At 40.0% G+C, this 18,174-nt stretch overlaps 1 pseudogene; it reads left to right on the top strand.

Moving 5' to 3' along the window:
- The window catches only part of LOC123515684, a 164,559-nt pseudogene that overhangs the window by 51,453 nt on the left and 94,932 nt on the right, over window positions 1-18,174 (top strand).

Here is an 18,174-nt window from a genome sequence, read left to right on the forward strand (position 1 = left end):
ATGAAAATAGAACACACACACACACACACACACACACACACACACACACACACACACACACACACACACACACACACACACACACACACACACACACACACACACAAGGACTGTCTCACTATCAATACCGTTATTCATGTAATAATCCGACGAGTGTGCTGGAAGTGAGAGAGAGAGAGAGAGAGAGAGAGAGAGAGAGAGAGAGAGAGAAAGCTTAGAGAGAAAAGGGGAAGGGAACGAGAGGAATTGAGGAAAGAGAAAAGATAGGTTGTACTGACCTGCAAAGCTACGGAATTGGCAGTGGGAGGGAAACAGGGAGACCAAAGGGAGACCAAAGGGAGAGTCGTGATGCTGTAGCGGTGAAAAGAGCGGGCGAGGGACAAAATGGTATGGAGAGAGAGTAGGTGGGTGAGGAGAGAGAGAGAGAGAGAGAGAGAGAGAGAGAGTGGGAGTGGGGAGGAACGTGACAGTGTAGTGGTGGGTTATTGACTCTAATTGCTGTGTCTGAGTTAAGAGAGAGAGAGAGAGAGAGAGAGAGAGAGAGAGAGAGAGAGAGAGAGAGAATATGATTGTTTTTTGACCAGTTTTACTACTACTACTACTACTACAAGTACTGCTACTACTACTACTACTACTACTACTACTACTACTACTACTACTACTACTACTACTACTACCACTACTACTACCACTACTACTACTACTACCACCACTACTACTACTACTACTACTACTACTACTACTACTACTACTACTACTACTACTACTACTACTACTACTACTACTACTACTAATAATAATAATAATAATAATAATAATAATAATAATAATAATAATAATAATAATAATAATAATAATAATAATAATAATAATACCACCACCACTTTACCATCATCAATATCATCATTTTATCGTATTATAATTACGTGCCCGTGATATTTTACATTTGCGAAAGAAAATCGGATAACATATTTTTCAAGTGTAATTTTTCAGTTCGTGTACATCATTTTTACTCGTGATGGTGGCGCAGCAAGCGATACCAAGCAAAAATACCATGTTTTTTTCAGGATTTTCTTTTTTCTTTTTATTTATTGAAACTTTTGATCGATGTTGATTATGAACAGGGTGTTTCATGTCTTTTTATTTATTTGTTCTCCACATGCTAACTGCTGTGTGTGTGTGTGTGTGTGTGTGTGTGTGTGTGTGTGTGTGTGTGTGTGTGTGTGTGTGTGTGTGTGTGTGTGTGTGTGTGTGTGTAATAATAATAGTAATAAAAATAATAATATACGTTTTATTAGAAATTGCAGTATATGCATACTGAAAATATACATGTGTGTGTGTGTGTGTGTGTGTGTGTGTGTGTGTGTGTGTGTGTGTGTGTGTGTGTGTGTGTGAATGTTTGTGTGTGTCAGTAGATCTTCCTGCTGTGCCATGCTATTAGTGTGATTGATACCGCCTCATTAGGTTTGGTCGCAGCTCTCACAGGAATCCTGGCGTTTAAAGTTGCTACTGTCAGGTAACTCAGCTCAGGAACACCGCCGCCGCCTGCTCCCTGTCACCTGTCACAGCCTCGCCTCGGTATCCACTCCCTCATCACTACATTTTTCTCCCAGCGTGATATTAAACTCTTTCTTCACTCTACCAGAAAACCAGTGAATTATGCTCAGGTGTTAAATCTGAACCGAATCCAGGAAATCAGTAGGTTTTAGAATGTATTTTTTTATGAACATGTGAAGTGCAGTGGCTGTAGTATTAACTTTTCGAGGAAATGGTTGACCTTTCCTCTGTCTTAATGTTGCTAGATATACTTCGTCTCCGTTATTGGGTGAGTTATTTTTTTCCTTTTCTCCTCTCTGCCTAGTAATGGTGAAGTATTCTTGGCAAAGTGAGGGCTGGCGGTCCATCCTTCCCATAGGTATTAACCATTCTAGTCTCTTTCTTTACCTTTCCCGCCAGAACGTCAGTCTTGGAAATCCTCTCTTTTCTGTCAGCCTTTTGCGGCCCCAAGCCTGCGGTGGGAGGCAGCGATGTATGGCCGATTTGCCTTTGGGTGACTGTTTGGGATTTTGAAGGCGAGTACAACTGGAATTGAGTTTAATTTTGTGAATAGCACCTCTCGAAATTGTTGTGCTGGTGTCACCTTGCTGTGTTGGCGCTGTGAGGATATTGCGCCTCTTGATGCCCCGCTTTGGACGAGGTGGGACTCTCGGGACGTGGGGCGACAACATCCTCAAGGTAATTCCATGTGACGCGCATGTGTAGAGTCTGGAGGAACACGACCCTGGCTGGCGTGATATTAGCTGGCGGTGGACTTATTGTATTGATTTACTGCTCCCTAACCAACTCCTACCGGCAGTTTTGTTGGGCTGCTTTGGAGTAAACATGTGCCATTAAGTGGGAAGGCTGATGTGAGGTGAATCAACAAGAACCCGTCTAGGAAAATCTATATTCAATTAGGCGGAAAACAAATGGGAAATGTATATATTCGTACATAAAGATGGAATGAGTTATCACGAATATTTTCTCCTGTAAAAGAGGACAGGAGAGGCAAAAGGAAACGAAATAGTTGTAATTTGAGTGAAGTGTAATTCGCTGTAAATGTAACTGCAATGTTCTTATTGAAATCAAAAGCACACTTTTTTTCAATGTTAATTACTCAACAAGGTTTTTAGGTCATGATGAAGGAAAGCTGATTATTATTAGGAAGCAATGGAGTATTTAGAATGTGACCGAGAAGTAATGTAAGGTTTATGAAAAGCCCAAACAAATATTCCTAGCTGAGAGATGCTGTGAGTGGAGGTCAAGAGGAAAGGAAATAATTGATTATCCTGATAAAGACAAAGACAAAGAGCCTATTAGAACTCGGGAAAGGAATTTTCACGAAAAGATTTTCCAGAAACAGCGCACCACCCATCGCATAAAACATCGAAAGGAGATTATAATTGAGAGAGAGAGAGAGAGAGAGAGAGAGAGAGAGAGAGAGAGAGAGAGAGAGAGAGAGAGAGAGAGAGAGAGAGAGAGAGAGAGAGAGAGGAGGGGGATGAGTAAGGAAAACAAGTTTCTGTGCCCACAGCCATTAATGGTTTTTTCTACTATATTATTATTATTATTTTATATTATTATTATTATTATTATTATTATTATTATTATTGTTATTAATATTATTGTTTTAATTATTATTATTATTATTATTATTATTATTATTATTATTATTATTATTATTATTATTATTATTAACCTCATCATCATCATTATTATTACTGTCATATAACAACTACTACTATAACAACAACAACAATAACTACTACTACTACTACTATAACTACCACCAATAACAACACCACACAACAACTACCACCCTCACCACCACAAAACCACCACAACCACCACCCCTTCCCTCATCAATTCGTGACTCTTCTCTAAACTTCTCATTCTCAATTCAAATGGCGGTTTGGGGTGGGAGGGGTATTCGATTCCCAACCAGTGCACAGCCTCTTGGGAGCGAGTGTTTGGCCTGCACCATGACCTGTTTTCATCCCCGCGAGGCCCCGTGTTCCTGGCTCCCGGCACTGGCTTCAATCAGGGCGCGCAGGTGACGGGGAGGCGGGAGTGTGCACCTGTTTGCTTAAGGGAGTCAGTCCAGGTGGATCGTCTGGCTCGTGTTTGGTGTGCCGCTGCTCAGTTTGCAGGAATTAGTCGTGTTTATTCGCCGGTCAACGTATTCATGTGTTTGGGTTTGGATATTCGTTGTGTCCCTTTGATCTTGCTTATAAGGTGGTCTTGTTTGTGTGTCAATGTGTGGTGGTGGTTATTTGTGTGTTTTTGGGTATTCGTGGTGTGGTTTTGAGTGTGTAAGTGTTTGTAAGGTTTGTGTCTTCGTTTATTTGTGTGGTTTGGGTGTTTATCTGTTTGTTTGCATATTATTGTGTGATATTTTGTTGGTATGGTTTTGTGTGTTCGTGGTGTGCTTTTGGTCTTGTTGTTTGAGTTTGTGTGGTTTACTTGAGTTTGTATAAGTTTGTATCTCTTGTTTATTAGTTTCATGTGTTTTATTTCAATGTTTCTCAGTGGTATTGTTTGCTTTTTTTTATTTCTTTTTAATCGGTTCATATTATCGTGATGTCCTCGGTGTTGTTCACTTGTTCTATTCCTATATTCATTCACGTATGTAGGTATTCATAGCGTCTTGGATGTTGTTTCCCAATTTATCTCTTTTGTTTTAATATTCATTCATGGTGTGTTTGATCTTTCATTCTGCTTACTATTTGGCAATTTTATACAGCTTCAGAAACTTATGTAGGGAATTTAAATAGTAAAGACTCTGGCCATTAGTCTTCTGACCTCCATAGACCCTTCCTAATGTAAATAAAATGGTCTAATCGTACACAAATCTCAAGATAAAAATGCGTCCCACTATTGAAGGGTTTTATATCTTGTTTATATATTCATGACTTCATTCACCCACTTAGTAACTTTGGAAGGGTTGTTGTTTTCGTTTGGTTCTTAATTTTCATATCTTTATTTATAAGTTTATTCAATATTGTCTGTGTCTGCGCTTGACATTTGCAACACAGTTTAATTTCAACAATTCATTTTCTTAATTGTTTATGTGTATTTCTATTAGTGTCTTCGTTCATGTGTTTATTCTCCATGACTTTCTATTCCTTTGTTTATAATCCTACACATGTCCTCATTCATTTCGCAATCTCTATCTCGTTTGTGCTCTCAGTCATGTTTTCCTTCATTCTCTAGCGTAGGTGTTCTTAATCCCTACACGGTGACAAGGTGATTTGATTTGCAGGATTCATTCGCATTTATTACTTCACTATTCATGTTCTCATCGATCTGACCATTCATCGTTCGGTGCAAATGCTGTTAATATGCGCTACCCTGCCCAGTAATCCGTATGTAATAACTGGTAATACTGTTCACGTAACCCACTGATGATTTTTTTTTCTATCGTTTTGTGCTGGTACTCTCATTGTGTGGTGGTGTTGTGATCTGTGCATTTGTTATTGCGAATTATGTGTACACGAGTGATGCTTTTCCCTTTCGACAAGAGATCTGACACCACTTCAAACATGTAGTGGATGTAACAGTCTTTGATTCCAAGGTAAGCCTCGTGTGATGATATCTGATTCGATCTAAAGCATCTTGTGTAATGCGATGATATTGGATTCTTTCTAAGCTTCCTGTGAAAGTATCCGATTTCTATCATAAGCCTCTTGTGTACATGAGAGCAACTCTGATCCCATTTATGGCTACACTTTATCAGAGGGCTTATTGCAGGCATTCCTGATAGCAAGTTTGATCCCATTTCTGACCCCTACTTTATCATTGGGGTAAATTGGGTCATCGCTGCTTTTTGGGCGCGTTACGAGGCGTGATTATCCCTGCTCGTTGATGGATGCCGGTGGATCATTGCCTGGAGCCATTCATTAAGCTACACCTGTTTGTCACCAGACCTCGTTATCCGCTTTTTTCCTTCTCCTTTCTTTCTTGGTTGATAGATTAAGTCTTTATTTTTTTTATTATTATTATATATAATTTAATGTTATATGTGTTTTATGTCTGCATTGAAAAACTACATCAACAACAACTGCTGCTACTACTACTACTACTACTACTACTACTACTACTACTACTACTACTACTACTACTACTACTACTACTACTACTACTACTACTACTACTACTACTACTACCACAATCATTATTATCGTCATCATCATCATCATCACCATCATCAGTGAGATTTCATCCAACAAAAAACATGTACATTTGCCATTCCCTGTAATACATTTTAACATTTCACTCCTCGTCTATTTTTGCGATTTTTTTTTTCTTTCTCTCTTTTGTGCGTAGGAAGGAGAGAGAGATATATATATATTTTGTAGGACGTGGCTGGAATTGTTCTTTTTCCCCTTGATATCTTTTGCAATAAACACGAACACAAAGGACTAACAAATATTCCGCGCGTGTAGCTTCGTCATTAAATACAATTACTACTCTTTGAAGACGGATTTTTTCTAGTCATGCACGAACACTCACTTTATTTATTTTCCTTGCTGAATGTTGACGCTACTTTAACTATGACATTTTACGGAGAACGTCTTTTCACTCGTTTTGCAGTTTATGGGAACTCCACGCAATTAGTATGACTTGTCTTTGTGTGAAGCTTGAAGAATCTGCCTTTTGTTGGCTATTTTCAGCTCCAGTTTGATGTCTGGCGTGGAATTGCTCGTCAGTCTCTCGAAATGCAGATCGAGGAAAATTTGCACCTATATTCCATTCATCATTTTTCACTTTTCTATTCCGGCGGAGTTGTGGTGAGTGAGATTCCGCTTTCAGTTATTCATCAGCTGTCTCTCTCGTACTCTGTGTCTCGCGCCATCTCTGCACCTTTCCACATTTTCTCATGGTATTTGTCACGTGACTTCTAGAAAAATGCTGTACACTTTCCCTTGAATGCAAAGAGTAATTCAGAAAGGCACGTTTTATGTAGTATACTTAATTATAACCTTCTTGTCCTAGATATCCTTTCTTCTCTATTAGGAGTACTAAGATCGGACATTCAACACTCTGGACTCTTGGGTAGTTTCTCTCATTGTAATACACAAAGGGCTCTTCAGATTACCACATTATCATATCCTCCTCCTTCAGGTTAGCCTCTCTTAGTCCTTCATTAAGAGTACTGTAGGATAAAGAATCTACTTCACTCTCATGGTTACTCTGGTCGTCTCTTTCATTACAATATAGAAAGAGCTCTCAAGATTATCATGTAATCTTTAGTGACACTTTACCATAACCCTCTCCTTCAGATGAAAAGCCTCCACTCGTCCTTTACTTAATGCTCAAAGATTAGAACCTCCTCATCTTTTTGAACGCCTACGTAGTGTTTTTTTTTTTTTTATAGTGTAGAAAATGTTGAGGTAATTTTTTTTTTTTTTTTTTTTTTGTTGATGCTTTACTACAACCTGCTTTTGGATCAAGAGTCTGTTCATCCTTCAGAGACAACAGTAAAATCGAAAACCTGGTCTTTCTTAGCACTCCTTTTCTTTTCCTATGATATTGAAAAAAAAACTTTAGATCAGCCAACTTTCATTAATAATACTTAATAATAACTTACCTTATCTTTCTTTACCCAGAGAGAGAGAGAGAGAGAGAGAGAGAGAGAGAGAGAGAGAGAGAGAGAGAGAGAGAGAGAGAGAGAGGGTATAAAAAAAAAATCTTTCTCAGACTTAATTCCTCTTACTCCTCATATTAGATTCCCTTCCTTTCGTGTAGATCCAACTGAGGAAATATTAACTTCTACAACATTCCTTCTGTGACACTCAACCAAAATCCTCTTCTTAAGTTAAAGAGCTTCGACTTACGCTTCACTAAGACTTCTCAATTCCGAAATCAGCTTAGTATCTTATGAAAGTATCCAGTAAATTAAACGTTCGGCACCGTCGCCATTAATAATTCTGCAGTGTGTGCGTGTGGAGTGCGCTTCTGATGCTCCGTGTGTGTGTGTGTGTGTGTGTGTGTGTGTGTGTGTGTGTGTCTGTCTCAGGACTCCACGTGTGCATAAACTGGTAATAGGTGCGGATCAGAGGCCGTTCTTTTCATCAAATACCTTGTTATGAATGCCTATAACCAATCTCTTGCCTAACTGTTGTTTTTACTTCTACTCTACACTTTACTTCCTCATATTCTGCTCGTAGGATCCTAGTTTGTGTCGTGTTTTCTTACTTTACGCTTATACCCAAAGATTCTGCCAACTTATTGCCACGTGAATCCTGCTTCCACTTTCTCACTTTTCAATTAGGCTCACGGACTCTACTCTTACGATCTTACTGGTTGATCCCTTTACCATATTATACTAATTTTCACGGATCCTCCTCCTGTAACCTTATTTCTTAGTGCGTTTCGCTTATAACGTGTTCTATTTACATTTTTTACATTTTCGTCCTCGCATTTCAATTTATATTTTGATCTTTCTCTAACTTTACTTTCATTACCACGAATTCTGCTCTTACTGCGTGAATTTTTGCTCTTATTAATCTGTAACGTCGTTTCATTTAATTTCTTACACGTTTCTTTCACATTTGTTGAAGGCAATACTTAACTCTTTCAGTACCATGACGCGTTTCCATATTCATTCTGCCTACTATTTGGTGATTTTATACAGCTTCAGAAACTCGTGTGGAGGATTAAAATAGTGTAAACTGTGGCCATTAATATTCTTACCTCCATAGACCGTTCCTAATGTCAATAAAATGGTCTAATCGTACACAAATCTCAAGGTGAAAGTGTGTCCCATTACTGAAGGGGCTAAATCTCCTTCTTAACATTTATTTCTACAGATTCTTGCTTTTACAAATGTACGTATTACCCAAATCCTCTTTCCCATTTTATCCTTCGAACCTAAGACCAGAATTCCTCTTTTCTTTCCCTCGTTTGAAACATACTACATAGATTCCTCTCTCCTTTTCCTCCTCGGTTCTCTGCCACCGCTCCAAACTTACTTGCATAGTCTTACTTCCACGTCTCCTTTTTTTTTTTTTTTTTGTCCCAGTGAAAAGTTAACCAGCGTCCTTACTCATTTCTCCTCCTCAACGTGCCTTTTTATTTTCCCTTTTTATTGAGAGGGAAACTCCAGCTTGTTCGTATTTTTTGGGGTTTCTGTGACTAGTTGCTCTTACTGGTTCTTTCACTCTGCCTTTGGAGTTGAACTGGTGGTGTTTGTGTGTAGACAGTGTTGTAACTGGCGCCGACATGTAGCGGGTCTTATCTGTGTTTATTTTCATCTCGAGGGCTGTATCTGTTTGCCTAAGAGAGAGAGAGAGAGAGAGAGAGAGAGAGAGAGAGAGAGATTGAGAGAGAGGTGTCCTAAATTATGGAAAAGCACCTAATTGACCCATTTCGTTTAGGCTTATTTGTGTCTGTGTGTGTGTGTGTGTGTGTGTGTGTGTGTGTGTGTGTGTGTGTGTGTGTGTGTGTGTGTGTGTGTGTTCCTGGGCTATCTCATATAAATAGTGGTCGCTTGGACTGATGGAAGGAAACTAACGGACAGGAAATACCAGCAGTCCATCAATGCAAAACGAAAGAAAGAGGAAATATTTCATTCATCTCAGTTGAAGTCCAGAAGAGCTTCCTTTTGAAAGACTGAAATTTGTGAGAGGAGGAGGAGGAGGAGGAGGAGGAGGAGGAGGAGGAGGAGGAGGAGAATGGCATGAGGAGAATGGGGAGAAGAAGGAGGAGAATGAGTAGGATTAATTGATTGATTGATTGATTAAGACAGAGAGAGAGAGAGAGAGAGAGAGAGAGAGAGAGAGAAATAAAAAAAATATATATATAATCTATTAATACTTATTTATAAAACGTTGAGAAAAAAGTATGATATGAAATAGTTAAAGATGGGAGAGTGAGTTTCAGGAAGGCAAAGAGTGAAGAAAGTGGTGGCCTCGGTTTCTTTTCTTTGTTTTGTGTGAAAGTAAAATTTGTAGCGGAAACGGTTGCCTTCCCTCGCCCTCGTTCTATTTATTCGGTTCGTAAGACACACAGACAATGTGGAGATATATTCTGAATCCACATGTTTTGGGAATAGTGCTGATGTTGCTGCTACTCCTAACACTAATGCTGCTGCTACTACTTCTTCTTCTACTGCTACTTCTACTACTACTACTACTACTACTACTACTACTACTACTACTACTACTACTACTACTACTACTACTACTACTACTACTACTACTACTACTACTACTACTACTACTACTACTACTACTACTACTACTTTTGTTGTTACTTCAGATGGTACTATTGTAACCGTACACACACACACACACACACACACACACACACACACACACACACACACACACACACACACACACACACACACACACACACACACCGCTTTCTAGTTAAATCAACAACTGAAAGTAAAGAAAAAACATACACGCGGAATATATTGCCACAGAGAGAGAGAGAGAGAGAGAGAGAGAGAGAGAGAGAGAGAGGGAGAATTTATTGGTGCTTCTCCTTTTCCACGTATTTAAAAGACTGTGGCTCGAGGCTTAAAGAAAAAAAGATTGTAAAAGGCGCTCTGAGAAGAATACGGAAAGAGTGAAAGGAGGCTGTCTGTCTGGCGATATTGTTGTGCTCTTGAGGCGCGGACGGGTCAGTTTTTAGTTTGACCCTTGGCCCTTTGAGAGAGAGAGAGAGAGAGAGAGAGAGAGAGAGAGAGAGAGAGAGAGAGACAGACCTGTATTCTGAAAGCTTTTCTCTCACACCATCACTGCTTTCCAGAGGCTCTAGTTGAAGCTACTCGTGTTTTTAAGAGTATTTTTATGATTCTAGTGATAGATTGGCAAAATTTTCTAGTTTATTAAAATGAGAAACTGTCTTGAAAACTAGATTAATTGTCTCTGTAGGTTTGGAAATTTGTCGTGGTGAAAAGGGAAGGCGTTTCTGATTACGGGAGAGAGAGAGAGAGAGAGAGAGAGAGAGAGAGAGAGAGAGAGAGAGAGAGAGAGATGGAAAGTCGTGATAAATCGTGAAAAGAAGTGGGAAGAGATAAAGAAAAGCAGCATAACAGACAAAATACTGGAAAGAGAATATTGACATGAGAGAGAGAGAATGAAGTAAGGGAGAGGAAAACAAAGGTGAGATTGGAGGAAAGACGGAGAGAGAGATTAAACGCTTGGGGAGAAGAAAGAAGGGAGGAAGAAAACTATGGAGGTAAAAGATGAGACAAAATTGAGATGGAACTTTATGGTGAGGCATTGAAGTTTGTAAATATGAGGTAGATGGAGAAGCTTTAACTTGTAATGAGGGAGAGAGGAATGGGAAGAAGGGAATGGAGGAGGAGGAGGAGGAGGAGAAGAAGGAGAAGGACGAGGAGGAGGAGGGGAGAGGGAGGGAAGGTTAGTAAATATTTATGAATTGGAAAACCTTTAACTAGTGATGAGAAACATAAGGATGCCGAGGATGTGGAAGGAGGAGAAAGAAGAAGAAGGAGAAGAGACAAAGAAACAAAGAAGAGGACAAGAAAGACGAGAAAGACAAGATGAAGATATAAAAACAAAAGAACGAGAAAGAAGAGAAGAAGAAGAAGAGACGAAGAAACAGAAAGAAGAGGACAAGGAAGACGAGAAAGACAAGATGAAGATATATAAAAAAAAAAAACAAGAACAAGGAAGAGAAGAATGAAGCGGATAAGGATTAAAGAGAAGAGACAGTAGAGAAAAAGGAGACAAGCAGCTGTGTTCTAATGGTTTACCTCTTTAAGACATCAGTTACGCATTTCTCCCTTGCGTAACGTATCACCTTCCGTCCTTCAGAAAGTCACAGTGAGAGTTATCGTGTATAGGTAAGTTAGATACCTTGGCGAGGGGACGTGAATAAGGGGCCCTGCAGTAACAAAGCGGCATCAGTAGCCAATTAGGAAGGAATCAGTGTGGTTTTCTGCTAATATACTCCTTATTGTTGATATTACGTGTGTTTTGGTTGAATTTCCTCTTGTTTCACTATTATAAGGTGTTTGAGTTTAATTAATCAGTGTTTTTTTCTGCTAATATACTCCTTAGTGTTGGTATTAAGTATGTTTTGGCTTAATTTCTTCATTTTTCAGTATTATTATAAGGTTTATGAGTTTAATGAGTCAGTGTTGTTTTCTGCTAATATACTCCTTAGTGTTGGAATTATATGCGTTTTGGTTGAATATTCTCTTGTTTCAGTATCATAAAATGTTTGAGTTCCTCTGATACTTTTCTCCTCCTTTAATTATTTCTGCCTATGATGTAATATACGTGAACAAACCAAAAGGAAAGACTAACAGTAGAATTTTCCTTCTTCTATATTAAGTAATTGTTTAGTAGACTTATACAAAAGTGTGAAAAAAAAATGTTGTAGGAGAAAAGTGTCGATGAAATGGTTAATTAGAACTCTGCATTCCCAGTTAAAAGAAGTACCCATGAAAACCCGGCTCGTCATCACCGCGGCCTTTGAAGGTGGTGGTAATGAAGGCCTGAAGCGTTTGAGAATATGAACATTAATCTAAAGGAAAAGATGTAGGAGAGCAAAGGGAAAGGCTTGCATTGTGTTAATAAGACGCGGGGCTCTTGCAAATGTTATTGTTGCCGTAGCTGTGTTTGCATTACTGAGCTGTCATTAGGGAGTATTATGTAACCAAGTAATGTTTATACTAAGTCCAAATTACTGTACTTATTGTAATGGATTGTGATGAAATGACGTGGTAATCCTAAGAATGTTAATGTACCTTTAAAACTACGTACATTATTAACCCCTTCAGTACCATGACGCGTGTCCATATTCCTTCTGGTTATTATTTTACGGTTTTGTATAGCTTCAGAAACTCATGTAGGGGATTAAAATAGTGAGGACTCTGGACATTAATCTTCTGACCCTCCATAGACCCTTCCTAATGTCAATAAAATGGTCTAATCTCAAGACAGTAATGTGTCCCAGTACTGAAATGGTTAAGATGTCAGTCGGCAGTATTAAGTCACAAGTAAACTCTAGGGTTAGATATAATGTTATGAAAATTCGACTTTTAGAGATGCACTATTAGTGCATCGCTAAGACTCTTCACATTATTCAGACGTCGTTAGCTAGCAGTACATAATTAAACGCTAGGACTTTCTACACTGAGACCAAATTATGTGTTGATACAAGATTTCCCCCTTTATGAGCTTCCCTCTCTCTCTCTCTCTGTCTCTTTCTTTGTCAACAGTTCTCCGTATGAGCAAGAATGATGATGTGGAAACTGAGCTAGAAGCAGTGGTACTATAATATTCTATCATGTTTCTACTACAATTCTTCATACGATTACATTATGCTCCTGCTATAGTTTGAGTTCCCTTGCAGCAGTTGTCGTTCATATGTCTAATTTTTGCCCAACTCTTCACAGGAATTAACAAGGAGACTTCATCTTTACTAACGTATAGGCCATCTTGCTTCATGTAGCTTTTTCTTCTGTCTTATGTCTGCAGCGACTTGTTCTTTCTTCATGGTGTGCTTCTGGTCTTGCATTGACTTTTATATCGCTTGCATTTGGCTCTCGTCCTTCATAAATACCTGCCAATAGATTTCTCCCGCTCCTTCACCTGGAGAAGCTCGGGTGCGCTTGTCAGGGGAGAACATTGAATTGATTTCTTGGTAAAGTGTTTTCAGTCTGTGGGAATGTGGGAGTCTCTTTTATTCTTGAGGCAAAAATGACGAACCTATTGGATAAAATGAGATAATGTGCTGGTATGTTAAAGATCTCTTGCTCTTTTTTGTTAAGATGATTTCAGATGAGTTTTTGGAATCACTCTTTAGATATGTTCATTTATAAAATATTAAAGATAATGCAACACGTGGATGTGCGAAAACAAATGAAATGTTCGTTTTGATAACTAAACCATATTATTTGTTATACTCATATTTCTACACTAATTTCTAGAAAGCATTGCCGAAATATATCACCAAATACCAATAAAAGAAGAGAATATAACGGGGGAATAAACTCAAAATGGAAAATTTTTACCACCATTTTAAAATGTAAACCGCCTCTTTTATTCGTCTATGTTTTTACACAGTCTATGGGAAGCGGTATTACGTTGTCACATTGATGCCATCCTGTTGTTATATGCAGATTTATTATTCCGTGGTAATTTCAGCCTTAATAAGCGAGGGAGGGGAAAATGGGAAATGTTAGAGCCAGCAGAATGAAAGAGGGGATTAGAGAGGACTATGAGAGAATGGGAAGGGATGATGAGAGAGAGAGAGAGAGAGAGAGAGAGAGAGAGAGAGAGAGAGAGAGAGAGAGAGAGAGAGAATGTAGGTAGGTGGAAAGGAAGAGAGAAAAGGTACAAGTTGACCAGTGTGGTATGGGATAGGATGGAATTCGATGGAAGAAGGATGGTTGGGGCTGGGTGTCAGTGTGTGTCAGGCTCACAAACGTACGAGGCGATTTCAGAAGCCATTGGTATAGTGTGCGGGACAGCGGGGCAGCGGGGCAACAGTGTAATGGAGGAGATGGATGTGCCAATTAAAGGTAGGGAGAAGGTGAGGTGTGTAAGGATACAGCCGAGGAGGAAGGAAAGGAGAGGAGAGAAAAGATAGACGAGATTGGGGATTTTGTGCAAGGAAGGGGAGACCTGTGGGGAAGTGAGGCCTATATATAGATTGAGGAGGTTTTGGGGAGAAAGGAGAAATGATTGGGGAATTCGTGCAAGGAAGGGCAAGAGTTTGAAAAGTAAGGCATCTATAGGTAATGGAGTTTGGGTGGTAGTGGGGGGGGAGGGAGAGGAGTCCGGGCAAACTTGTGGAAAGGAAAGAGGAAGGGAAGTTCTTTAGTTTCTTTTCACTCTCTACGTATTTCATTTTTTTATTGGTCAAGGTGTTTTAGATCGAGAAAATTGTCGCTCCCCTTTGTGTTAGACAGTTAGAAGAAAAGATACCGCATTCTTTATTATTCTCTCTCTCTCTCTCTCTCTCTCTCTCTCTCTCTCTCTCTCTCTCTCTCTCTCTCTATCTTTCATATATATTCTATTTCCCGGGGTGATTTTTATCCATTTATTTTTGTATACCACACCTGTGTTTTTTGTCTTCATCTCTTTATCTATCAATCTCTCCTCACATCTGGCCATCAATCTATCATCACGCATCCACCCAGCCATCCAGCCATCCAGCCATCAATCACGCAGCGCTTCCAGGCCACAAATGCTCCCCAAAACGTGAAATCAATTTGTAAAACTTTGGAAGCGCCTGATAGCCGCCCCTCTGAAAAGTTAAAGCCGAGTAGAGGAAGAAAAATAGAATGAGCCGCACAGTTGCCGGCTCTCCCACCGTCGGGAATGGAGACACTCGAGAAAAAAAATAAACCACAGAAGAATGAAAATAAATTAACTTATTGTAAAATGAGTTGCTATGTCTTTCGCCAAAATAGAAATTGGTTATGAGAAGACAGAAAATATTGAAAGTGTTCGTGAGTTGGAAAATGTTGCGAAGTTGATATAAAAGACAAGTAAAAGAGGTCTTATTTGAATCCGCAAAAATACTTTAAACACATAATGAAGTATTAAAGTTTGAGGAAGTAGGAACCAGAGAGTCTGAAATGAGAGAAAAAGTTTAGGAGTAAAAAGATAGACTATAAAAGTGTTGAGGATACAAGGATGAGCGATGAAAGTAAAAGATGCATAAATATTTTTAATATCAGACTATGATGAGGAAGAAGAACTATGAAAATAAAGAAAGTCATCCCGCCAAGGAAAGACGAAGAAATAATACAAAATATAACATTCATTACAGGTCGTCTTTGTGTACTTGTAATATCACGTTGAAGAAAGTAATTCAGTAAACTCACGTACCATTCTGTTTTCTCTCGACAGGTGAAGCACAACGGCACGCGTCACATGATTGCAGCCTGACCACACCGCAGCACTGAGGTGAGTACAGGTAGCGGTGGTGGTGTGTGCCGGTGTGTTGGGAGGGCATGGTGCTGTGGCTCACCGACAAACAGCCTCGGGAACAGGTGCAGCGGACAAAGCACTACTGTCTAACAAGACACACACACACAGTACACAAGGGGAGGAATATAAATTTATGTTGACGAAAGGGAACAGAGGTGTGGTAACTCCGTGTTGCAGGAGTGGCAATAACAGTTATACTTCCACTCAGAACGGTAGAGGGAAATATATAAAAAGACGACACAAAGAAATGAAAAATGAAAGTTCGGCCGTGAAATTGCTTCCGTCCCCTTCAAGATGAAAGACAACCAGTCATGCTGGAACACCCGACATATGCACTCTGTGTGTGTGTGTGTGTGTGTGTGTGTGTGTGTGTGTGTCATTTTCAGACAAACGATCATAGATAAAAAAAAAAATAGAGGTGAAAAAGGCGAACAACAAAAAATTAAAATAGATCAATAGTGAGAAATGCAACCAAATTTACAGAGAGGGAAGCGTTCATACACACAAACAGCCAGCCAGAAATCCAGACAGACGGAAAAGCAAATACACCGTAAGGACTTGTGTGTGTGTGTGTGTGTGTGTGTGTGTGTGTGTGTGTGTGTGTGTGTGTGTGTGTGTGTGTGTGTGTGTGTGTGTGTGCGTGTGTGTGTGTGCGTGTGTGTTGGCTCTGGGCGTGAACGTATTGTCACCCTGGAAGTTAGTGCCGCCAGGGTAACACCAAGTGATAGACGGTTATGTGAGGTCCGATCAACGCGTGTGTGTGTGTGTGTGTGTGTGTGTGTGTGTGTGTGTGTGTGTGTGTGTGTGTGTGTGTGTGTTCTCAGATTCTCAGGTTACATTTACGCTTCTCTTCATATCGAAATTTCTCCTGATTCCCTTCTCTCCTTTTCTGCGTCCCTCTGTCACCCTCCCTGCCACCTGTTCTTCCTTCTCTCCGCTATTTATTCCCTCCATCTCCCGCTCGGCCTGAGGTGAGCGTGGGAAGTACGGCCTTGGACTGACAGGAGGGAGAACGTTCGCGTAATCGCCCGCGAATGCTTGTTTGAACGGAATATTTATAGCTTAGAGAGAGAGAGAGAGAGAGAGAGAGAGAGAGAGTGGGTGAGTTATGAGAAAAAAGAGGAAAAGGGGAGTAGATACGACTGGGAAGATTGGAAGAAATGTGGAAGGTTTCATTGTGTGTGTGTGTGTGTGTGTGTGTGTGTGTGTGTGTGTGTGCGTGTGCGTGTAAGAGCGAGAACGAGAGAGAGAGAGAGAGGTCAGCCCGGTTAATCATGATCAGCTCTTTAAGATCCATGATGAAAGAAAAAAGTAAAGTAAAAAGATGAGAGAAATTTAGTCATACTTAAAGGAAAAAAAAAATCCTCCTTAAGTATAGATACTCTAGAGAGCAGATTAAAGGAGGTTTTTGAAAAGATTCATTAGATGGAAGTGTTAAAGATGAAAGGTGAAAGATTACGTCGCACCTGAATGAGAGCCTTTACCGTAGAAAAATCGTATCAAGCCGCGCGTCTGTACCTCGCTTATCTCCTCCGCTTTTCATTGGGCTGCTTAGAAAAGGCTTCGTACTCTGCGATATGAGAGCCCCTTACACGCCCCCACTCCTCCAGACTCTTCTTTCTCTCTGAGGTATATTTGTCCTCCTCCTTTTTCTTTTTCCATCGTCCTGTTCCACTTCATATTGCGTCACTTTTATTTTACATCGTTAACACACACCTCCGATAAAAATGTATACTTTTATTCATTATCCTTCTCTTCGATAGCTACAACTTACACTTGACTTAAAACACAGCGGTACGTAATGACTTGACTTCATTCAAGAGGGAGGTTTCAAGACATTTGTCCCTGTCCTTTGGCTAATTCAATCCGCTCTATAAGGAGATTGGGAACTGAGTGGGCCTTTTTTTCCTTATATATATTTTCGCCCTTGGCCAGTCCTCCTTTCTAACATAAAAAAAAAATCCAGTGCAGTACTCCAGAGAAGGTAACAAGCGTGGGACACCTGTACTGAGGGAGAGATGGACCGAAGTGCAATGTATGACGCCATTTACAAGTACGGGGCGCCATAGCCGAGCGGACGCGGTATTTACAACATGGGTGGAGGAATGGGCGCCCGTTAATGTTTACACGGATTACTAAATAAACCAGGGAACCATAAACACTCGACTGGACGCTCCTACCTTTGGCGGGGTTTGGTTTAGCCTCGTAAAGAAGGTGATGCAGCACGTTAGTATTCTGCAGGTGGTGGTGGTGGTGGTGGTGGTGGTGGTGAAGGAGATCCAGGCAGGGAAACACAAGTGAGTGGGGGAAGTGGGGAGGGAAGAGGGTGAGTTAGTAGATGAGACTCAAGGAGAAGCGAGACGACGACGAGGCTGAGGAAGGGTGCTGAGAGAATACTGAGTACCCTCATTCTCCTTCTCTCTCTCTCTCTCTCTCTCTCTCTCTCTCTCTCTCTCTCTCTGGCAAAAATATAGTAGAAAGTGCGTCATTAGTGGCAGGTGTGTAATAAAACTTTAATGCCAAGTAGTAGTAGTAGTAGTAGTAGTAGTAGAAGTAGAGTAGTAGTAGTAGTAGTTTTAGTAATACTAGTAATACTAGTAGCAGTAGTAGCAGCAACAGCAAATTGTGATAATAATAGTAGCAATAATAATAGTAATAACATTAACAACCACAATACTGACAAAATAATAATAAGACGACTCTTGGA

The sequence above is a fragment of the Portunus trituberculatus genome, chromosome 39 (assembly GCF_017591435.1).
Source record: "Portunus trituberculatus isolate SZX2019 chromosome 39, ASM1759143v1, whole genome shotgun sequence".
Lineage (NCBI taxonomy): Eukaryota > Metazoa > Arthropoda > Malacostraca > Decapoda > Portunidae > Portunus > Portunus trituberculatus.